Genomic DNA, 6,151 nt, shown 5'->3' with positions numbered 1-6,151 from the left:
CTGGGACGACGAGAGATGGCAGAGGTGGCAGCAGCATGAGGAGGCCACAGAGTGGCACAATGACAGAGTCTGGAGGTGGCAGAAGCATCATCAGGAGGCCACAGTGTGGCACAATGACAGAGCGTGAAGGTGGCGGCAGCAGCATCAGGAGGAGGCCACAGGGTGGCACAATGACAGAATCTAAAGGTGGCAGCAGCATCATCAGGAGGCCACCGAGTGGCATAATGACAGAGTGTGGAGGTGGCAGCAGCAGCAGCATCAGGAGGCCACAGGGTGGCACAATGACAGAATCTAAAGGTGGCAGCATCATCATCAGGAGGCCACCAAGCACCAAGTGGCACAATGACAGAGTGTGGAGGTGGCAGCAGCAGCATCCAGAGGAGGCCACAAGGTAGCACAATGACAGTGTGGAGCTGGCAGCAGCATCATCAGCAGGCCACAGAGTGGCTGATACCGCCACTTCTGTGAGAAGGTCTGGCAGGCGTTCTTCTCTACCTCTTGTATGATGTTCTTTGTTTTGGTTTCGCTTTCTCATCTCCTTTCCTTCTGCCAGGTGTCACTTATTTAGACATAATCGTCTTCCTTTATATTCCCTCCCATACTGCCTCACTTTGCGGTTTATACTACTTCCTGGATGAAGTGTTCACTGCTGGAGGCTGCGTCTGCTGTTTGTTCAGATAAGCCCTTTACTTTATTGTGTTTGCTTGCTGGCTTGATTCTAGGTGACCCTGACTCCCTCTGTATTAAGTGCAGGGAGCCGGTAGTCGTGTCCCCTCACTATTATAGGGTTTTCAGGTGTCACACAGGCTTAGGTACGTGGGCATGCAATCGTCTATCATCGAGACCCTTGTATGTGCATAGCAGTCAGGGAGAGCTCTTAGGGTTTTATAGGGCTCACCTAATAGCTCCTTAGTTTGGGATCAAGCCAGTTGCTCGTTTATTTATAAGTTCCAGCTATCTGCAAATCTCATCCATGACAGTGGTACAATGACAGAGTGTGGAGGTGGCTGCAGCAGCATCAGGAGACCACAGATTGGCAAGGTGGCATAGTGTGATGGTGGCAGCAGCATCAGGAGGCCAAAGAGTGGCAAGGTGACATAGTGTGAAGGTGACAGAAGCATCAGGAGGCCCCAGAGTTGCAAGGTAACAAAGTGTTGAGGTGGCAGCAGCATCAAGAGGTAGGCTGCTGCGAAGCGGGTGATCTAGCCTGGGTTTCACTCCCGACCTCCCACTGCTGCCGCCCTGCTGACTCTCGGCCACGCTAGCAACTTGCTGGCTCCGCCACTGGCTCACGGGCAAGCTGCAACGCTCTTCTCCTGATGATGATGAAGCCCCTTCGTCACCCAGCTCCCAACTGCGATCAGCTACATCATCATCATCGAGTACTGTCTGCACGTCCCTGATGTCCTCCTCAACCGTCTCTGAGTCAGGAGCCTGACCGCTCGCAACACCAGCTCCCATGCCACTCTCCTCATCACTACTTGCCCGCCTACCAGAGGAAGTGGCGGATGTCTCCTCTTCATCTTAGCTGGCCAATAACTGCTGACTGTCCTCTAGTAGCTCGTCCGAGCCCACAGCATATGATACTTCTCTGGCTGAGGGAACAGCAAAGGACAGAGGCAGGTTGAGGACAGGTGAAGGCACAGGGCCTGCTCCCAGGCCATGCCAACTAAGCGTCGTGTCAGAGGAACCCACTGACTCTTGGCTAGGGGTGTTTGATGTCACTTGGGACGAAGTGGATGACCAAGTCTGCTGGGTTGCTGGTCAAGACATGACCGCTAGATGACACCGGGAGCTCAGGCCTCTCGCTGCGACCCCTGCTGCCACTCCCCCTTACTCTGCTGCGACCTCTGCCTGCGCCAGAAACATTTGGGCCTCTGCCACTCCCCTGTGTAGGGCCTGGCACTTCTCTGTCTGACATACTGTTAGATCAAATATTAGATCAAATATTTTTTATTTCGCCACTAATACACTGCAAACAGGGCTTCAGAATATATCACTGCACTGCAGAACGGCAATTAATTAGGCCCTTCATTTTTCCACCTTTAAACAAAAGGATTTTCAACAGGTAAGTGCAACGATGAATGGCGAATATAATTTTTTTTCTTCCACTAATACACGGCAAACAGGGCTTATGAATATATCACTGCACCGCAGAACGGCAATTAGGCCCTAAATTTTTTTATACTTTTACACAAAAGGCTTTTCAACAGATAATGAATGGCGAATATTATTTTTTTTCTTCCACTAATACACGAGTTTTAGTATATGTCACTGCACCACAGAACGGCAGTTAGGCCCTAATTTTTTTCTACTTTTACGCAAAAGGCTTTTTAACAGATGAGTGCAACGATGAAAGACGAATGTATTTTTATTTCGCCACTAATACACGGCAAACTGGGCTTCAGAATAAATCACCGCACCGCAGAACGGCAATTAGGCCATAATTTTTTTCTATATTTACACAAAAGGCTTTTCAACAGATGATGAATGGCGAATATAACTTTTTTTCTTCCACTAATACACGGTAAGGCTACTTTCACACTAGCGTTCGGAGCGGATCCGTCTGATGTTTCATCAGACGGATCCGCTCCGATAATGCAGACGTTCAGAACGGATGCGTCTGCATTAAAACTTAGAAAATTTTCTAAGTGTGAAAGTTGTCTGAGCGGATCCGTTCAGACTTTACATTGAAAGTCAATGGGGAACGGATCCGCTTGAAGATTGAGCCATATTGTGTCATCTTCAAGCGGATCCGTCCCCATTGACTTCCATTATAAGTCTGGACGGATCCGCTCGCCTCCGCACGGCCAGGCGGACACCCGAACGCTGCAAGCAGCGTTCAGGTGTCCGCTCACTGAGCGGAGCGGAGGCTGAGCGCTGGCAGGCGGATGCATTCTCAGTGGATCCGCCTCCACTGAGAATGCATTGGGGCCAGACGGATGCGTTCGGGACCGCTCGTGAGCCCCTTCAAACGGAGCGCACGAGCGGACACCCGAACGCTAGTGTGAAAGTAGCCTAAACAGGGCTTCAGAATATATCACTGCACCGCAGAATGACAATTAGGCCCTAAAAGGCTTTTCAACAGATAAGTGCAATGCTGAATGGAGAATATATTTTGATTTCTCCACTAATACACGGCAAACAGGGCTTTAGAATATATCACTGCACCGCTGAGTGGCAAAGATATTTTTCCTTTTTCCACTAATACATGCCACAAAAGGCTTTAAAACAGATAACTGCACTGCTGAGCGGCAAATATATTTTTTCTTTTTCCACTAATACACGCAAAAAAGGGCTTTAAAACAGATAACTGCACCGCTGAGCAGCAACAATTTTTTTTATTTTTCCACTAATACCCGGAAAAAAAGGGCTTTAAAACAGATAACTGCACTGCTGAGCGGCAAATATATTTTTTCTTTTTCCACTAATACATGGAAAAAAGGGCTTTAAAACAGATACGATAACTGCACCGCTTAGCGGCAAAGATATTTTTCCTTTTTCCACTAATACACGCAAAATAAAGGGCTTTAAAACAGATAACTGCACCGCTGAGCAGCAAATATATTTGACTTTTGCCACTAATACATGACAAAAAGGCTAATAAGCCCTTTTTTCCCCACTAATACAAGCCAAAAAATGCTTTAGAACATATAACTGCACTGCGCAAGGGCAAATAAAATGTAGAAATATTTCCTTGTAATGAACCCTGTTAATGCCTGTATCAAACAGCACTTGCACCCTAATAAGAATGGTTTGCTGGAATTACAGAGCTGTATAATGCCAATTTGGATCCCTAGTCAGTGCAGCAAGGTGTAATAGGATTGTTCCTATTACCCAGGCTATCACCTCCCCGACTGAATCCTGTTCAACAGAAATGCTGGTGGAATGATTCCTCCCTATCCTTTCCCTACACCGTGAATAATCTTTCCCTGCACTTGTAAATCTTTTTTTTCCACCACAATCAAGTCTTTCCTATCACTGTCCTTAGCGCCTGCAGACACGTCTCTCCCTGCACTAAGTATGCTGGTGAATGGCAGAATCTAATATGGCTGCCACTTTTTATAGGGCTGTGACATCACAGGACTGGCTAGCTGCTGATTGGCTGCATGCATGTCAGTATGGCTGATCCCGCCTTCCCAAAGTTCCTTGCCCCATGTCCTCACACGTGCAGCAGCCATTTTAGGAAAAAAATGTGATTCGTTACCACAAAGCGCGAGGAAATTTGCATTCGGTGCAAATCAAATTTTTACTTACATTCGGATCGAATTCCACTTCGTCAGCTTTGATTCGCTTATCTCTAATTGTAGGTATTTATGCATCCCACACAAAGGAACCCGGGGGTCTACTGCTGCGTGGCAGAGTAAGATATAATGTGACATACAGATTTTTTTACAAATTAATTAATCCCTTTAGTTTCATAGGGACCCACACCTATATCGAGAACGGAGCCCCGCAAGTGAAGGAGGGCGCACTGCGCATACGCAGCCCCCTCCATTCATTTTCTATGGGGCCGGCGAAAATAGCCAAGCGCTGGCTCGGCTATTTTCGTCGAACCCATAAAAATTAATGGGAGCGGGGGACTCACATGCGCAGTACGCTCCCATTCACTTCTATGGTGAGCCGACTTGGTGGTGGCCAGACCGGAGTCCTCCAGCCACCACCTTGCGGGGCTCTGTTCTTGATATAGGTGCGGGTCTAAGCAGTGAGACCCGCACCTATAAGACAATGGGGGCATATCCTAGTGATATGCCCCCATTGCCCATGATGAGACAACCCCTTTAAGTCCCTTTAGACAGGCTGAGGATAAGGGCAATTATAGGAAAGGGATCACAGTCAACAATAAGTATGGTTTCCGTCACTCAATTTATAATTGCATACTGTCTGAAAAGGATAAAAGGATGGTAAAAAGAAAGCAAAAAATAATTTATTTGTTTCTAAGATTTGTGACACAGTGGAAGGTTTGGTCTGGGAAAACAGGTATTTTCCTCCCAGCATGTGCGAAGTAGGCCTCAGTGCTGTACTGTCTCAGGAAGTCAACGGGGAGGACTGTTGTCTTCCTCAGCCGTAAGCTCACCCCAGCCGAGACCCGGTATAGTATAGTACAGAAAGAGTGCCTGGCTATCAAATGAGCACTTGAGTCTCTCCTCTATAATTTATTGGGGAGAAAATTCCGCCTGGGGACTGACCACTCCCCTGTCAAGTGGATGAACCAGGCCAAGGATAGAAATGCCCGGGTCACCTGATGGTTTCTCTCCCTACAAAACTTTAAGTTTTCCCTGGAACACAGGGCAGGCCGGTTACAGGGAAATGCGGATGCCCTGTCCCGGGTACACTGTCTGACGTGTGTTCAGCCCCTCAGGGTTGAACAAAGCGGGGCGTATGTGACACAGTGAGAGGATTGGTCTGGGAAAACAGGTATTTTCCTCCCAGCATGTGCTGCTGGGCTGATTTACAGCCAGGTGAGGTCAAATACCGGACTGGATTTTAAGTGCCGGTCCGGGTTTTGGCAGCACCTGGCTGTCCTTAAATAGGCAGCTGGGCTCAGAAGCCATGTCTGTTTGCTGGGATCTGAGGCCTGTGCTGGGCTGGAGAGCTGAGACCCATATGTCAGGGGAACAGGCCGCCTAAAGCCTGTATTTGGACTTTCTGAGGCAGAACTGCCACCAAGGTGACTTTTTGTTATATTAACTTGGGTATGAAGTAACACAACACTGCAAACACTGTTTGTCGCACCAGAACTGATAGACCTTGTGATAAGCCGACTTGTTGACTCCGATATTTTGCCTGGATGTCCACGTCTTGGCTTTGGAATGCATGGATGGACTTCATTTCATATTATTCCAACTGTCATGGCACTCACATGATGCAGTTTGGCTATTTTCTTGGCCGTGATACCGCTATCGATGAGATGGATGATGGTGTTTCTCTTTCCTTGGGAAATCTTCTTCATGGCTGCTCATTGCAGTGAGAATTCGCTTGGGATCAACCTAATAACACACTGAGCTATTAGGGAATGTGAGAACAGGTAGTAATTTGTAGTATACAAGAAGAAAATGATTGTTCCACCACTAGGAGCAGAACAGTAACAATGCAGAATCTGCATAACTAATCATATGCTAAATAGTTGCAGGTCTAAGTTATGTATGAG

This window comes from Bufo bufo, chromosome 10 (assembly GCF_905171765.1).
Source record: "Bufo bufo chromosome 10, aBufBuf1.1, whole genome shotgun sequence".
In the NCBI taxonomy this organism is placed as follows: domain Eukaryota; kingdom Metazoa; phylum Chordata; class Amphibia; order Anura; family Bufonidae; genus Bufo; species Bufo bufo.
Note: the sequence above shows the minus strand (reverse complement) of the source record.